The following is a 16,921-nucleotide window of genomic DNA, read 5'->3' as shown; positions in this document are numbered from 1 at the left end:
CACTGCAGTATTCTTGCCTGGAGAATCCCATGGGCAGAAGAGCCTGGTGGGCTAAAGCCCATGGGGTCACAAAGAGTTGGACACGACTGAGTGACTGAGTACATGTTTGGGTCAGCGGTCTTATAAAGTTCTTCTGGACTGACTCAGATGCATTGGTAGGTTCCCTGAGCTTGTGGGTCAGCAGGGTGTGACCACCATCTGTAGGGTTATTCCTCCAGGCACTCAGGGAGAAATTGCTCACATGTTCTGATTTTATAGTGCTATGGTTCTTCTCTACTGGCTTCTGGGAACCTCTCCTCCTGTCTCGGTTTCCTGGATTATTTTCCTTGAGTTAATGCCATTTCCATAAATACATTTGGATCCCTTTCCTTTGGGCTTTACATTCAATTAAATTTATAATCATTGTGGTCTCAAAAACGTTTTTATTATTTCTTATAATTAGCTTTGTAGTCTATGTTGGGGGGTCTAGGGTTACAAAAGTATCTACTTGAAAACGTGGGACCTCAAAAAGTCAAGTTTTCTTTCCATAGAAGCATATTTTTTAAGAAGTAAAAAATCCTCCTATAATTAAATGATTATTCCTTATTTCATCACCTAAGACTGAATTACATGTATTTTCAGTTCAGTTCAGTTGCTCAGTGGTATCCGACTCTTTGCGACCCCATGAACAGCAGCATGCCAGGCCTCCCTGTTCATCACCAACTCCTGGAGTCCACCCAAACCTGTGTCCATTGAGTCAGTGATGCTATCCAACCATCTCATCCTCTGTCGTGCCATTCTTCTCCTGCCCTCAATCTTTCCCAGCATCAGGGTCTTTTCCAATGAGTCAGTTCTTCACATCAGGTGGCCAAAGTATTGGAGTTTCAGCTTCAACATCAGTCCTTCCAGTGAAGACCCAGGACTGATCTCCTTCAGAATGGACTGGTTGGATCTCCTTGCAGTCCAACGGACTCCCAAGAGTCTTCTTCAACCCCGCAGTTCAAAAGCATCAATTCTTCAGTGCTCAGCTTTCTTTATAGTCCAACTCTCACATCCATACATGACCACTGGAAAAACCATAGCCTTGACTAGACCGACCTTTGTTGGCAAAGTAATGTCTCTGTTTCTTAATATGCTGCCTAGGTTGGTCATAACTTTCCTTCCAAGGAGTAAGTGTCTTTTAATTTCATGGCTGCAGTCACCATCTGTAGTGATTTTGGAGCCCAGAAAAATAAAGTCAGCCACTGTTTCCCCATCTATTTGCCATGAAGTGATGGGACTGGATGCCATGATCTTAGTTTTCTGAATGTGGAGCTTTAAGCCAACTTTTTCACTCTCCTCTTTAACTTACATCAAGAGGCTTTTTAGGTCCTCTTAACTTTCTGCCATAAGGGTGGTGTCATCTGCATATCTGAGGTTATTGATACTTCTCCTGGCAATCTTGATTCCACCTTGTGCTTCTTCCAGCCCAGCGTTTCGCATAATGTACTCTGCATATAAGTTAAATAAGTAGGGTGACAATATACAGCCTTGACGTACTCCTTTTCCTATTTGGAACCAGTTTGTTGTTCCATGTCCAGTTCTAACTGTTGCTTCCTGACCTGCATTAGGCTTTCCTAAAGAAGCTGCCTCTATTTCATAAGCTTCTCTGTATAGGTTTTCAAATAGAACATGTTTGTGGGTAGAGAGTGAATGTTTTATAGGGAAAGGAATGTTTCTCTACCTACTTTGCTATTGTCTCCCTTTCTAGCTCCCCCACAGCCTTTAAGAGTGAAGGATTTGCCATTCTGTTTGGTCAACAGTAAAATCCTGGCTGATGTTTACGGATGGGCAGGCTGCTATAAAAGCCCATGTTTGTGCGGTGATGGTCCTCTTGCACTTCCTGCTTTCACTCTGTGGGTTGGACTTGCCGGCAGCACCTGGAGAAAGAAGGCCTAGCCTTTCCTTCTCTGCCTCGACAAAGCATCATTGCTGTAGTTTTGTGCTATATGGTGGGCAGGGACTAGTGATTGTCCAGAATTTGAGCTGAACCTGAGGTGTTGGAGGGAGGTGGGGAGGGTTCTTAAGAGTGAACCATGTACTCTAACCCAGACTGAACAAGCTCTGAAAGGTAATACTAAAGTGTCTCTTTGTTTCTCATTTGCTATCAGTCTTTCTGTGTGTGTGTGTGCACCATTAAATGCAATCACAATTTCTCCTCTGTCCCTTATAACTCTTCTTAGCAAATGTCTTATTTTTCAGTGGTAAACATATGTAGAGAGCTATGGACCAAAATACGAAAGCATCATCCATACCTTAACTCCCAGGTAGGCGTTGAGTGAGAGAAGGCTTTAAAGTTAATAGCTGACTCCCTCTGAAGAAGACCAGCTTGACATTCCTAATAAAATACCCATGTCTCTGAAAACAGGGGAGACATTGCTAAGTCAGTTTCAAAGGCCACAATAGAACAGTGAAACCAGTTCACTGAAGGATGGAAATTGACCTCAACACTCACGACTTCCTCTGTGTTTCTAAAGACTTGAACCTCAGCCTCTCCCTGCAACTCCCTAGGAAGCTAAAGAGGTATGGAATGTACCTTTGATAGCCTGATGTGATTTTGTCTTTTGACCATTTGCTGAATTTGTGGAGGGAAAAAGAGCAATTGAAAAGGGCTCCTCTCTTTCCAGACCAAGCAATGACAAAGCAACACAGCTAAGTAGGAAACTGAGCTATGAGATATTAATTGACTGATCAAGTTACCCTATGTGCTCCAGTAACAGATGTCCAAGCCACTTCAGAGCTACCTTTTCTTAATGTGTTTAGTTATCTCTGAGTGGGGATGATTCACATCATATGAAACCCATGGGATTTGCCTCAGGTAGGGGGAATGACTGAATTAAAGACTTATTCCATGTATTAGTTTCACCCTGAAGTATCTAACCCATACCAGTGTGTGTCAAAAGGAGCACAAACCGATTTTGCAGCACCGAGTGGTTTCTGCCTCAAACAATTAACCATTGACATGCCCACATCTGTGAAAGTGCTGACTGGCTGGACGTCATCCACAAAATGTCTTACAGGCAGAACAACAACAACAAAAATTTCTCATTAGTGACGTTTAGCGTTAAAGAGCATGCAACATTTCAGTTCCTTTGTAGGGGACTCTGAAATGTCCCGGGATACGTTCAGAATAATTAAACTTGATTGCTTTTTCTTCCTCTTCAGGACTGCCATTGTGGGGAAGGAGAGGCAGATGGCAGGAGGTTGTCTCCCAGACCAGTCAGCGTGTCCTCAGTTTTCGTCCCTCCAGCTGTTCCCAGCTTGTTCCCAGCTTCCTCCCCACGTGAATCCGCAGCAGTCTTAGAATCAGGGGTGGGGGCCACAGACCACCAGGAACGGACCCTTTATGCAGAGACTCTTTAGACCTCAGACAGCAGTGCCCATGGTGTCCAGACAGAGCTCTGGTCTGTACTGCTGTGAGGTTTCTGCTGCAAAAGTACAATAAATAAATGAGTAAATTAGCAGTTGCTATGCACATATGCCTAATTTCTTCATTTATTTATGTTTTTAAGGAAGTAATGGAGAAAGGAATGCACAATGGCTTGTGTGCATATGTGCATTTAAAGATGTTGTATTTAATGAAAAATGGCTTTTGCTGGCCCTATGATTATCATATTCAAGTAGGATTCTGACAAGACCTTAGCTGGGCAACTCTGCCTATTTATTCATTCATTTATGTCTTTAGTTATCCTCCATCTATTTAATAGGCCAGCAAGTGAGGTCTTTCTAGAAGCTCCTTGAGCTGATACTACCATAAAGGCATTGCCCCAGGACCTCAGGAAGAGGCTGATCAGGGAGGGGGCAAAGAGGATTTCCCTATTGACTGCTCCAGCAGCTTTCTGACAATAGGAAGAAAGATGGGGAAATATCAGTGGGGGCCACTCTGAGGAGCTGAGGTTGGTCCTTGCTTGGTCAGACACAGCTTTACCTTCAGCTTCAGTTCCTCAGTTAATGTGATTGTCAGTGAGTAAGTAAAAGGGTATAGTTCTGGTGACTCCTTACTTTGTGCCAGTTCAAAAGATACAAGACAGGGTCTCATCTCTTTGGCCTTAATACCAGGGGAATATCGCCCCTTGGTGGGACAACACACGAAATACTGAATACAGTTAACAGCCATGCCCATTGGAAATGTGCAGTGCTTTACAGTTGACAAAGTCCTTCATACCCCTCATCTTATTTGATCCTCACAGTATTCTTACTTAGTCAGTTGGACAAGTGGTATTTCCATTTTATAGATGAATAAACTGCAACTGAGACACCTAAGTCACTAGTCCAAGGTTACACGTTGTGCTCAGAATTCTGACACCTGGTTTGGGGTTCTTTTGATACCAATTTTTGCCTCTCACCACCAAATGTCCCCTTCAGTACCTGCTCTGCAATAATGGTTGGAACCCCTCTAAGTTCCTCTCCTTTCCTGAAAGCACTGTGTTCAGCTTTCTCAGTGAAGGGCTCTAGAGGGACTGGGTGGGAAGAAAAGGCTTCTGCAGGTTCCACCAGCTGACCCACTGGTCACCAGTGTGGGTGTGAGGGTCTCTAGAGGTCTGTGCTCTGCCCCAGCCAGGGCTGCAGAGCACACAAGCCTTCAGCCACCTGCAGCCCTGGCCTAGCCTGTGGCTAGCCTGTCTCCTGTGGCTCTCCCAACAAAATACTACATCCCTAAGCTTCTGGCCCACAGCATCACCTCCAGCTCCTCTGCATGCCCGCTCACCTGTACCCTGGCAATGACTCACCCAAGGCCCCCTGCCCCTTAAGTTTGCCCTCCTGACATTGCATGTCCCAAGCCTCCTGCAAACAATGGTGTTCATTCTACAGCTGTACACATGTGGTCACTGGCTGTAGCTTACTTCCCAGAGGGCAGCTTCCTGCTATCCCAGTGACTGTAGACAAGCTCTGGTCTATAACAAATTTTTCTTCCATTCAATGGACGTCAGCTGCCTTCTCCAACCAGGTATGAACCCTAGCCTTGAGGTGGATGGGGGCTTCCCCTTCCAAGTTCATCCTTCCTTGAACTCTCCTTCAAGCCTGTTAGTTCAGTTCAGTTCAGTCGCTCAGTCATGTGTCCGGCTCTTTGCGACCCCTTGGACTGCAGCATGCCAGGCTTCCCTGTCTATCACCAACCCCCAGAGCTTGCTCAAACTAGTGTCCATTGAGTCGATGGTGCCATCCAACCATCTCATCCTCAGTCGTCCCCTTCTACTTCTGCCTTCAATCTTTCCCAGCATCAGGGTCTTTTCCAATGAGTCAGTTCTTCTCATCAGGTGGCCAAAGTATTGGAGCTTCAGTTTCACCATCAGTCCTTCCAATGAATGTTCAGGACTGATTTCCTTTAGGATTGACTGGTTTGGTCTCCTTGCAGTCCAAGGGACTCTCAAGAGTCTTTTCCAACACCATAGTTCAAAAGCATCAGTTCTTTGGTGTTCAGCTTTCTTTATGGTTCAACTCTCATATCCATACATGACTACTAGAAAAAACAGCTTTGACTAGATGGACCTTGGTCTGTAAAGTAATGTCTCTGGTTTTTAATATGCTGTCTAGGTTGGTCATAGCTTTTCTTCCAAGGAGTAAGCGTCTTTTAATTTCATGGCTGCAGTCACCATCTGCAGTGATTTTGGAGCCCAGAAAAATAAAGTCTGTCACTGTTTCCATTGTTTCCCCATCTATTTGCCATAAAGTGATGGGACCAAATGCCATGATCTTTGTTTTTTAAATGCTGTTTTAAGCCAGCTTTTTCACTCTCCTCTTTCACTTTCATCAAGAGGCTCTTTCGTTCCTCTTTACTTTCTGCCATAAGGATAGTGTCATCTGCATATCTGAGATTATTGATATTTCTTCCTGCAATCTTGATCCCAGCTTGTGCTTCATCCAGCCCAGCATTTCGCATAATGTACTCTGCATATAAGTTAAATAAGCAAGGTGACAATATACAGTCTTGACATATTCCTTTCCCAACTTGGAAGCAGTCTGTTGTTCCATATCCAGTTCTAACTGTTGCTTGTTGACCTGAATACAGATTTCTCAAGAGGCAGGTAAGGTGGTCTGGTATTCCCATCTCTTGAAGAATTTTCCAGTTTGTTGTGATCCACACAATCAAAGGCTTTAGTGTAGTCAATGAAGCAGAAGTAGATATTTTTTCTGTAATTCTCTTGCTTTTTCTATGATCTAGTAGTTGTTGGCAATTTGATCTCTGGTTCCTCTGCCTTTTCTAAATCCTCAAACCTATGGTACCCTATAAAGTTCTCTTTTGTCTTGGTGGTGGTTTAGTTGTGAAGTCGTGTCTGACTCTTGGTGACACCATGGACTGTAGCCTGCCAGGCTCCTCTGTCCATGGGATTTCCCAGGCCAAAATACTGGAGTGGGTTGCCATTTCCTTCTCCATGGGATCTTCCCTACCCAGGGATCAAACCCTGGTCTCCTGCATTGGCAGGTGGGTTCTTTACTGACTGAGTCACCAGGGAAGCCCTTTCTTATTAGAGTTACTGTTTTATTAAAACTTGATAATTCTTTATGTGAAACTTTCCCGATTTAAATCACTGTGTGGTTTCTCTCTCTCCTGATTGATATACTCACCAACTGTTGTGGAGTCACAGACAAGGTCCAAGAAATAGTTTAAGTGTCTTTTGGGCCAGATGTTGTCATCTGTCTTTGATCACTATAAACATGTGCCTATTTTGATGCCTGACACATAGAAGACCCTGCATAAGGACCAATTAACTAGCACATTTTAAGTTAAGTTCCATCCCTGTTTGATGGAAGTAAAAGCAGTCCACTGAGAGAGCTAATATGCAGGAAGGAGTCAGGAATTTGTTTATGCATGTGATTATTCACTCATTTGTTCAGTGAACTTGATCAGATGTCATTTGGGAACAGCAGCATTGGCTCCAAGGGCAGGTCAAAAAGCACCATTGACCCTCAACTGGGAGGCCAAGTAAATGGCTGCTACTAGAGGGCAAGCTAAAGAACATTCTGGAAGATGAACAAAAACAACATGGAAAGACCCAGAGGAACTAAGGAAACACCAAGTGGTCTAACCACTTGTGAGGCTCTGCGAAGGTAAGTGACATACCTAAGGTTATGGGGCCCCTGCTCAGTAGAGCCCATAGCAGAAAGCAGGTCTCATGCTCCTTCGCCATCCCATCACATTGCTTCTTCAAGTGAGATGAGAAGGAGTGGTGATATACACCATCATCTCAGGGAATGCAGGGAAATACCCCCCCAAATGATTGTCCCTTACCTGGTTAGTTCAAAAGAGTCTAACTAACTTCCAACTAACTTCTTGGATTTGGAGGATCCAAGAAGTTGCCCTGCTAATGCTTTTACCTGTTGGAACGCAACTAGCAGACTATCAAATACATTCAATTTAGGGTTTGATACCTTTCCAGGTAATTGTCCACCTGTTAACTCACAGCCTCCTGAGCATTTGGGGGAAACCCAAATGTTCCGTGTCCAACCCTCCTCAAAACATCACTGATTTTTCTGAGGTGGTCTTACACCCCCACAGAAAGCCTCTCCATCACTCCTTTCCAACATCTGCTGCCTAATTGTCCTAACGATTTTCCTTTGACATGTTGGTTTACTTAGCAGGACATTTAGCTATTTCTAATCACGTGTTGGTCCAGGGAGCCAAGGTATTTACTAAGGGGCAGGGGGAGCGCCATCAGATCCTGTTCTACATAATCCTCTACAGCTTTCCCCCAAGCATCATTTCTAACTTGAATTCTATTAATACAATGAGTGTATAGGCATATGTGACACATGTGTGTCATTAATATTTCATTAGCAGATGGGTCACATATGAACCAAGGCGGAGTGTGGACATAACAAGAGCTGTGTGAGTTAAGCCATGTATAGACTGTCTTTGTTGGCTGTCATCGAAAAGGAGCTCATGCTGGTTAGTTGATTTCAGATGTGCATACACCTATGTGGTGGGAAGCAAGAGACAACATGGGTCCAGAGAAAACAGTCCCACCTGTGAGTGTCCTGAGAGAGGCCAGGTTTTCTGCAAGGAGTAACAGTGAAATGCAAGTTGTACTTTGTACATTGTCTCTGGCTGGAGCTGCATTTTATTGGGAGTTACAGATACCCAGGAAATAACATTTCCCTCACTAGGGAATCTGCAATGCTCCAGTATTCTTGCCTGGAAAATTCCACGGACAGAGGAGCCTGGAAGGCTACAGTCCATGGAGTCACAAAGAGAGACACGACTTCGCGCGCGCGCACACACACACACACACACACACAATCTGCTACAGTGAGGATGGCTCTTTTTACCTGGCCCAGTGAGATCAGTGAGGAAGGATACTACCCAGATTTGCAAATGCTTGTATTTTGCACTTCATAACCTGTGCTTGCTCTAAGAGCCAGTATGAGGCACTTCCTGGCCTGGTGATCTGTCTTCAGGGTCACTGTTTTTCTTCCCTGTCTCCACCCCTGACTCTCTCAGTCCTTGCATATGTACTGCTCTAGAAATCTAAGGAGTCTCTGGGAATACAAGCATCCCACAGAGAAACTGCAGGTTAACTTGAAGATCAGCACAAAAAAGTGAATATCACAATAAAGCAAAGCACACACATTTTTTGGTTTCCCAGTGCATATAATAGTTCACACTATTCTGTATTATATTGTGTGCAATTGCATTATGTCTTTAAAAAATGTAAGTAACTTAATTTTAAAATAATGCTATTGGAAAAATGGTGCCAACAGACTTCCTCAATGCAGAGTTCCACAAAACTTCAATTTGTAAAAAAAAAAAAGCAGTTTCTGTGAAGCGCAGTAAAGCAAAGCACAATAAAATGAGGTATGCCTTTATTCTTTTACTTTTGTCTTATTTATTCCATCAAGAGACACTATGCTAAGCTCTAGGAATACAATAGCTTTTCATGGGACTTCTTTATTAGCCAAGTCCCCATCACCCTTTCCTAACAGTTAGGATAGGATTCTGTAAACAGAGACATTCCAAATAGTTGACTTCTAGACCTGGAGTGTTAATGTTTTTGAGAGAAAGGCTATGATCCAGCAGCTGGCTAGAGCTTAGGCTTTAGAATGGCCTAGCTTGTTTCATGCAGCACATCATCTTGGATGTTAAGATCCCGCTGTCTAAAAACTAAATATAAAAGTAACTAGGATTTATTTTTTATTTTTAGTCAAATTTTTTGAAATTTGATTTAAATTCAGTTCATGTCATGTCAGTCATGTCCAACTCTTTGTGACCCCAGGGACCACAGCAAGCCAGGCTTCCCTGCCCATCACCAACTCCCAGAGCTTGCTCAGACTCATGTCCTTCAAGTTGGTGATGCTATCCAACCATCTCATCCTCTATTATCCCCTTCTCCTCCTGCCTTCAAATGATTTACATACAGTAAAATCCACTCATTTTAATTGAACAGTTCAATAGATTTTGACAAATGTGTACACAATGTAACCACTATTCCAGTCAAGAGACAGATAGATACAGATATAGCTATCATCCCCAAAAGACGCCTTTGCAGTCAATCTCTGCAGTCCCAGACAACACTGATTTCTTTGCTGTCATTGTAGATTAGTTTTGCCTGTTCTAGTATTTCATGTAAATGGAAAGCATACAGTATGTGTTCTTTTGTGTCGAGCTTCTTTTATTCAGCATATTTTTTACTTTTTACTTTTATTGATTTTATTTATTTTTAGCATTTTTTTAGATTTATCTATGTATGTGTCCAAAGTTTGTTCCTTCTTATTGCTGAAGAGTATCCCATTGTATGGATACGCCATAAAATGTTTACCTTATGATGGGATTTGTATTAATTCCGGTTTGGGGTTATTATGAGTAAAGCTGCTGTGACTATTTATGCCTGTCTTTGGGAGCACACATGTTTTCATTTTTCTGGTGGAAATGCCTGTGAACTAACAAACAGTATGGAAAGTGTGTGTTTATAAGAAATTGCCAAGTTGTTTTCCAAAACAGTTGTACCATGTTACATTCCCACCATCCATCCGTGAGGACCGTCATTAAGTCACATCCTCACCAACACTTGGTGTTGTCAGTCTTTCTAATTTTAGCTTTCCTAGGTAGGTAGTGGTTTTAATTTGCTGTAATGACCAAAGATACTCAGCAATTTTTCATGTGCTTGTTGGTCATTCTTTTAAGAATTGTCCTTTCAGATATTTTGCTCATTTTTTGTATTAGGTTGTCTTCTGAATAAGAGCTCTTTGTATTTTCTGGAAACAATTCTTTTGTCTGATATATTTATTGAAGATACTTTCTCCCTGTCCGTGGCTTGCCTTCAAAAGCAGAGAGCTTAATTTTGAAAAAGTCTACCTTTACCAGTGTTTTTCTATTATGGTTTGTGCGTTCTGTGTCCTAAGAAATCTTTGCCTTCTTCAAATTCACAAATATTTTCTCCTATATTTTCTTTTAAAAGTTTCATAATTTTAGTGTTTATGTTTAAATCTATAATTCATCTTCAGATAACATTGATAAATGATGTAAGGGCCAAAGTTCATTTCTTCTATAAATAGAAATCCAGTTTTGCCAGCATCATTTGTTTAAAAGAGTATCTTTTCCACATTGACCGTTGATAATGATCATCTATTCTGGACTCTCTGTGTGGTCCCAAGTACGTGTTTATCCTCCAAATCCACACTGCTTGGTAACTGTAGCTATAGAGTAAATCATGAAATAAACTTCATTATCATTTTTCAAGATTGCAGAGTATTCTAGGTTCCCTATATTTGTCTCTAAATTTTGGAATGAACTTGTTAATTGCTCAAAGGAAAACAAAAAGCAGTGGATTTTGATATTGCATTTAATCTGTAGATCAACTTGCAAGAAAATCACATTTTAACAATACTAAATTCAGTTCTTAAATTTCTCTCAACAATGTTTTGTCATTTTCAAGGTACACATTTTATACTTGTTTTATTAAAATTATCCTTTTGGATTTTGTTCTTTATTCCTATATTAAATGGTGTTTTTGTATTTCAGTTTCTAATTGTTCACTGCTAATATGTAAGAATACAACTGATATTTTTATTTCAGTCTCACATTCTATAACCTTGATAAATCACTTATTAGTTCTAGTAGCTTTTTGAGAATTCATTTGTATTTTCTGCACATGTGATCATGTAGTCTGGGGAGAATGAATGACAATTTTACTTCTTCCTTTCCGATCTCTACAGTTTTTTTTTTTTTTTTCTTGTTGTATTAGCTATGAGCTCCAGGACAATATTAACTAGAAATGATGAGAACAAACAACATTGCCTTGTTTCTTATCTTTCAACCATTAACTATGATGTTAGCTTTAAGTTTTTGGCATATGCCATTCACAAGACTGAGAAAGTTCTTTGTTGAGAATTTTTATCATGAATGAATGTTCAATTTCAACCTATACTTTTTCTGCATTCATTAAGAGGAAATTATGTCTTATTTCTTTCTTATTCTACTGATATTATGGATTACATTGATTTACATTGATTTTTGAATGTTTAGCCAAATGTACATTTCTGGGACAAACCCAGGTTTCTCGCTATGTATTGTATAGGCTGGAGAAGGCAATGGCACCCCACTCCAGGACTCTTGCCTGGAAAGTCCCATGGAAGGAGGAACCTGGTAGGCTGCAGTCCATGGGGTCGCACAGAGTCGGACACGACTGAAGTGACTTAGCAGCATTGTATAGGATTAGTATATCGTGCTTAATTCATAGTGTATGTGAGTTGACAGCTTTCTCGGTGAGTCCATTTAAGATCTTACTCCATTGTCTTCTTGCTTGCCTGTTACTCACAAAACATTGACTCTAACTCTTATCTTTGTCCCCTTATTGGCAGTGTGTCTTTTTTCCTCTGGCTGCTTTTAAGATTTTCTCTTTGGTCTTTGGTTTTCAGAAGTTTGACTGATATGCCCAGGTTTTTGGGTTTCTGTTTTTATTTTAATCCTACTTGATGTTCTCTGAGTTGCTTGGATCTGGGTGTGATGTCTGTCACTAATTTTGAAAAATCCTGACATTATTTCTTCAAGTATTTTGACCTATTCTCTTCTTCTTGAGGAATTCTAATTTTGCACCATCTAGTAGTGTCTCACAGCTCTTTGATGTCTAATTATGTTTTTCTTTCCCATGTTCTTGTGTCTTTGTGTTTCACTTTGGATAAATCTTGTTGACTTATCTTCAAATTCACTGAGTTTTTTAGGTCTACTGATGGTATATTGGAGGCATTCTGCATCTCTGTTACTCTGTTTTTTATTCTTCTATTGCCATGTATTTTTTCTTATACTTCCCATTTCTCTGTTGACATTGTCTATCTGATCTTGTATAATATCTACCTTTTTTATTATGGCATCTAACAGTATCAATCATGTATGTGTGCTCAGTTGTGACTGACTCTGCTACCTCATTGACTGTAGCCCACCAGGCTCCTCTGTCCATGGAATTTTCAGGTAGGAATCCTGGAGTTGGTTGCCATTTCCTACTCCAGGGGATCTTCCCAACCCAGGGATTGAATCTGCATCTCTAGCATAAAAGCTTTAAACTTCCTGTCTTATAGTTACAACATCTGTGTCATACTTGAGTCTGGTTTCAGTCATTTCTTTATGTCTTTGTACGTTGTAAAAAGACCTCATGTGTTCATGATGAACAAAATATGCTGAGTTTTTCATTTGCTTCAGGTTTTAGTATAGCTCAGAATAGCACTATTACTGATCTTTATTTAAAATTTTGATATTTTATCATAAAATTTTTGCACTAGTTTTAAAAAATAATGCACTGTAATATTATGTATCTTGATGGCAGAATCCCCTTAATAAAACTTGTGCCTGAAGAAGGTGCTTCACTAGGCTACCCAGTTCAAGGACTTTTCCTTTCTTTATCCTGAAGCTGAAAATACTGAAATTTTAATAATTTACATTGAAATAAGTAAGCCTAATATCAATGCAGAGGGATTTTAAAATGGAAAACATTCTGAAAATTTCTGTTTTTGACAAAAAACAGTAATGCACACAATGCACCTGAGCTCTTAGTTCAGGAAAAGTGTGCCTTACTGGCTTCTCACAGAGGGGCCTCATAAAGGTTTATTTCACTGCCTCTGAGAATCTGTCAGTGAAGGCTGAGTCAGGTACAGAGTAATGTTTTTAAAGATTATCTATTAGCTCTCATTTGAATACAGCCAGAAAGATTCTGAGGCCTGTTCTCCACAGAAAAGGTACCCAGGGCCAGTCAGTTCCTACAGTTGAGAATGTTTGCTCAGTCACTTCAGTTGTGTCCGACTCTTTGTGACCCATGGCCTGTAGCCTGTGAGGCTCCTCTGTCCATGTGATCTCCAGGCAAGAATACTGGAGTAGGTTGCCATTTCCTCCTCCAGGGGAATCTCCCCAACCAGGGCATGGAACCCAAGTCTTCAGTGTCTGCTGTGTTTCAAGCAGATTCTTTACTGTTTGAGCGTATAAAGAAACCAGTGCTCTGTGACCACTTCTCAGCATCTGAAGCTTGAAAAGGCACCACTGTGGAAGAAAGTGCTCCGGATAATATCTTCACAGCTCCTAACAGTGAGGGGAATGAGGAGGAAGAAATGAGCCTGACGGTAGCACTTTGTGTCTCCTTTCTCTGACCTTCATGAGGTTTCCAGGCGCTCCCCACATTGTGGGAATCACAGAGTGGGATGGGAAGGGCCTGAGTGACTTTCCTCCCCCTAAAGCCCAGGAGGTCATGTTTTGAACAGGAATATGTGCAATTGCTTGTTATTTGGCTGTTGTGCTTTAGCACTGTAAGTCTCACTATGATTTTTCCCCCTGTTAACTCTTTACATTAGAAAAGATTCAAAGAGGGGAAAAAAAAAAAAAGCAAACACCTTTTACGTGTCAGTGCTGGTGAGATAACTGACAATATGAAACTGAAAAGGGCCACCTCCTTAACAATCCAGGAAGTGAGTCCCAGGACAGAAAAAGCCAAAGAGCTGTTTATGATTTGATAAAGGATTCTGCAAACATCATGGTTCTAGACACTGTTCTGGGGCTTCAGAGATAAAAGGACTCTCCCCACCCTCTAGCCTTTTAGTCAAATGTCAGGACACTTTGGGTCCAAAACACAAGGCTGTGTGACTAGAGGATTTAAGAAGTACAGTTAAGATTTCCTTTCTCCTTAAGTGACATTTTTCATCATTAAAAGCTTTCTTAGTTACAGGGATGAACTTTCTAGAACCTATTAACAGTTCCTCTGCTTTAGGATCAGTGACTGTCCCCACCGAATCTTTATGGCTGTGGTGGCTGAATAGGCACAAGGTTGGACACGACTGGGTGACTTCACTTTCACTTTTCACTTTCATGCATTGGAGAAGGAAATGGCAACCCACTCCAGTGTTCTTGCCTGGAGAGTCCCGGGGATGGGGAAGCCTGGTGGGCTGCCGTCTATGGGGTCGCACAGAGTCTGACATGATTGAAGTGACTTAGCAGCAGCAGCAGCAGCAGACTCCCCTTAGGAATTAGATTAGCTGTTATTAAAGCATTTTCTACATTATTGTAACTGTTTAATTAGAAAGTGTTTTTTCATTGTTCAGTTGCTCAGTCATGTGCAACTCTTTGAGACCCCATGGACTGCAGCATTCCAGGCTTCCCTGTCCTTCACCATCTCCTGGAGCTTTCTGAAACTCAAGTCCATTGAGTCGGTGATGCCATCCAACCATTGCTCTCTGTTGTCCCCTTGTCCTCCTACCTTCAGTTTTTCCCAGCATCAGGTTTGGTTTTTTTTTTTTCTCCAGAACTATAGAATTTCCCCTGATCAGAGCATGCTAGAGCAAAATTCAGTATAGCCTCTAAGGAAATGTTAACCTTTTTACCAAGTGTTACTATTGTCATACATTACTTACCTCAGTGCCTCCCAAAATTTTTTTCACATCATGCTATGCGTAGAAAATACTTGTCCATTGGAGTAAATTGTAGAGAAGGTATAAACCCTCAACTAGGCTGCTTACAGCTTGAAAAATGGAAAAGATGGACCTGCCAGTGGGAAAGAACTACATCCGTGAAAATACAGGCAGTTTCTCCCTCACTTAAATGCATGGGAATCTGGTTGGTGGTCAGGTACCTGCCAGATAAGTTGCTGAATCTTATATCCTGGTCCATCAATAAGGGGGCATAATCCTTGACGGACTTGTTATTTTTGTTTGTTTCTTTTTCAGTTGAAGTATAGTTGATTTACAATGTTGTGTTAATTTCTGCTGCACAGCAAAGTGATTCATATGTATATGTACGTATATATATATATATATATTCTTTTTTAACATTCTTTTCCATTATGGTTTATTACAGAATATTGAATATGGTTCTTTATGCTATACAATAGAACCTCGTTTATCCATTCTGTATATAAAAGCTGCATCTGCTAATCCCAGCCTCCCATTCCAACCCTCCCCCACCACCTATTGCTCCCTTGGCAACCACCAGTCTGCTGTCTATGTTCCTGATTTTGTTTCTGTTTCTTAGGTTTATTTGTATCATGTTTTGATTCCACGTGTAAGTGACGGACAGGGAAGCCTGGCACGTCGCAAAAAGTTGGACACGACTGAACGACTGAACTGAACCGAACCGACAAGTGATATCATACAGCATTTGTCTTTCTCTTTCTAACTTCACTCAATATGACAATCTCTAGTTTCAGTCATGTTGCTGCAAATGGCATTGTTTTGTTCCTTTAACAGCTGAGTAGTATTCTATTGTATTTATATGTATGTACCGTAACTTCTTTATCCATTCATCTGTCGAATCATGCTTCTGGGCTCTATTCTTTGTTTCTTCGTCACTGTGAGACCACCCTAAAGCCCTGCTTACCCTTTTTGGTTCACTTCAGAATTTGGCAAATGTCTTTGGAAAAAACTGAAGGTATGTTGAGGCCACTCAGATTCTTAGCCCTGTGAGACTGCCAAAAAATTCTTCTCCTTTCTCTCATTCTGCTCATGTTAAGCCTGAATCAGGTGCTTGACCTTTGGCCAAAATCAACAAGTCCCTCCACAGAAAAATAAGCTATAGAAGGTCAGTTCATTTCTCTTCCTTATTTCTCTAGAATCTTAGCCCCTATAATCCTCTCAGATGTCTTTATACAAGTGATTTTCTTAAAAAAAAAAAAAAATTATGTGACCTTTTGTTACAGGGGTTATCTGTTACAGTAGGAGCCTTAGTATGTCACAAACTAAAAGCAAGTCTATGGGAAAAAGTAATAAATGTGTAAATGAAACCAGAGAGAAACCCGAACAGACCAGTTACAATAATGTGCCATGAAGAGAGGACTATGGTTCACTTTAACCTCTGCACTCACTCTTGACAGGAGAAACAGGAAAGAAAAGAGAAAGAGACACAATAGTTAAACATTCTATACAATCTCATGTCTCCTTACCTCATCACAGGCTGTTCCCTCTTTTGGAAATGTCCCATAAGACATGAGGACAGGTGAAAACCAGTTAGACTTCACATTTTGACCATGAAGGTAGAAGACGAGTATATGAGGGAAAACATGTGTTTGAGAAGAGCAAGTGTGAGCTCCGTCTGTGTCCATTTTCTTGCCCACCACTTCAGCAAGGAAAGAGGGAGGGCACATGTCTTCTCAGAGAGAGGGCCCCTGGGGTTCTGCCATTGATCACGCATCACACGTGTTGAGCTTCTGCTCTGCCCAGCAGAGCACTAGGCGCTGAGGATACAGGAGTAAAAATGAAACCCAAGTCTCCACCCCTGAAAGAGCTCCCAGCTCATCACAGCTTGTTCTGCATTTTTGAGGACCTTGCTAGCGGTTGCTAAGGGAAGAGTTTTAGTAATATGCTTAGTGAGATAGCCTTTGTTTCTCTTCCTGCCGGTGTTGTCTGCCAACTTTCTTTCCAGCCAACCAGGCAAAAAGCTGTAAGCAAGAGAAATGAGAAAGTTTTGTGTTTCTCATAGCTTGAAACTGACCCCACAGGC

The 16,921-nt window shown here is 41.3% G+C and overlaps 1 long non-coding RNA gene across 1 annotated transcript; it reads right to left on the bottom strand.

Annotated features, from left to right (window-relative positions):
• Positions 1-402: 402 nt before the first annotated feature.
• Positions 403-16,713, bottom strand: LOC147369045 (uncharacterized). Its single transcript, XR_015167223.1, has 2 exons — positions 16,365-16,713; positions 403-3,446 (listed from the first exon to the last, which is right to left on the bottom strand). It is a non-coding gene; the product is annotated as an uncharacterized LOC147369045 (long non-coding RNA).
• Positions 16,714-16,921: the final 208 nt, after the last annotated feature.

This window comes from Bos grunniens, chromosome 7 (genome assembly GCF_055505025.1).
Source record: "Bos grunniens cultivar Pamir isolate PY7600 chromosome 7, Bosgru_T2T1.0, whole genome shotgun sequence".
NCBI lineage: Eukaryota > Metazoa > Chordata > Mammalia > Artiodactyla > Bovidae > Bos > Bos grunniens.
This window is presented reverse-complemented; position numbering and strand designations above follow the sequence as displayed.